The sequence below is a fragment of the Penaeus monodon genome, chromosome 21 (genome assembly GCF_015228065.2).
Source record: "Penaeus monodon isolate SGIC_2016 chromosome 21, NSTDA_Pmon_1, whole genome shotgun sequence".
Classification (NCBI taxonomy): domain Eukaryota; kingdom Metazoa; phylum Arthropoda; class Malacostraca; order Decapoda; family Penaeidae; genus Penaeus; species Penaeus monodon.
Genome location: NC_051406.1, coordinates 42,383,946 through 42,384,756, shown reverse-complemented (window position 1 = coordinate 42,384,756; position 811 = coordinate 42,383,946). Strand labels below are relative to the sequence as shown.

Sequence of the window (811 nt, the reverse complement as noted above, 5' to 3'; positions counted from 1 at the left end):
AATGTGTGTCTTTATGTGTGTTCTGAGCATGCGTGCTGTTCTGCGTGTCGTGACGTGTGGTCGCTCTTTCATTTCATAGCCTCTACGTGTCATCGTCCCTTCTTTCTCTGCTTGTCGTGGTCGGTCCTTTCTTTCTCCTATTTACCTCCCCTCCAGTCTTTCATCTCCATTACTCCTTTCTCCCTTCATCCGCTCCTTCCTTCTCCTTTCTTTCTATCCTCTTCCTCTCTCTTCCTCTCTCTCTTCTCTCACTCCCTCTTCCCTTTCTCTCTCTTCCTTCTCCTCTTCTTCCTTCCCTCTCCTCTCTCTTCTTCCTTCTTTTCTTTTCCTTCTCTCCCCTCCTCCTTCCCCTCTTCTTCCCTCCCCTCTCTCTCTTCCCTCTTTTTCTCTCTCCTTCCCCCTCCTTCCACTCTCTTCCCCTTCTATTCCCTTTTTCCTCTTCCGTTCTCCCCTCTCCCTCTCTCTCCCTTTATCCTTTCCTTCTTATCTTTTCTTCCTTATTTCCCTTCTCCCCTTCTTCTCCCTTTCCCTCTTTCTTCCGTTCTTCCCCTCTCCTCCTCTTCCCCCTTTTCCTCTTTCTTCCGTTCTTCCCTTCTCCCCTCTTTTCATACTTCTCCTCTTCTCCCTCTCTCCCTCAATTTCACGGCATCCCCGTCAATGTTTACAAGTGCGCCCTTTGCCTGTTTCAACACCTGCCCGCGCATGCGCAAACAGGCTTCGCACGGCAGGAAAATGAACTTGAAGTCTTCATTACCTGCATTCATTAACTGCAACTTTCGAATTTGTTTGTAAATGTTTGTAAAGTTTGGTG

The 811-nt window shown here is 48.2% G+C and overlaps 1 protein-coding gene across 1 annotated transcript in view; it reads left to right on the top strand.

The window, feature by feature from the left end:
* LOC119586519 overlaps positions 1-811 on the top strand; it is a gene marked incomplete at its 5' end in the record, with an annotated part of 46,791 nt that overhangs the window by 14,914 nt on the left and 31,066 nt on the right.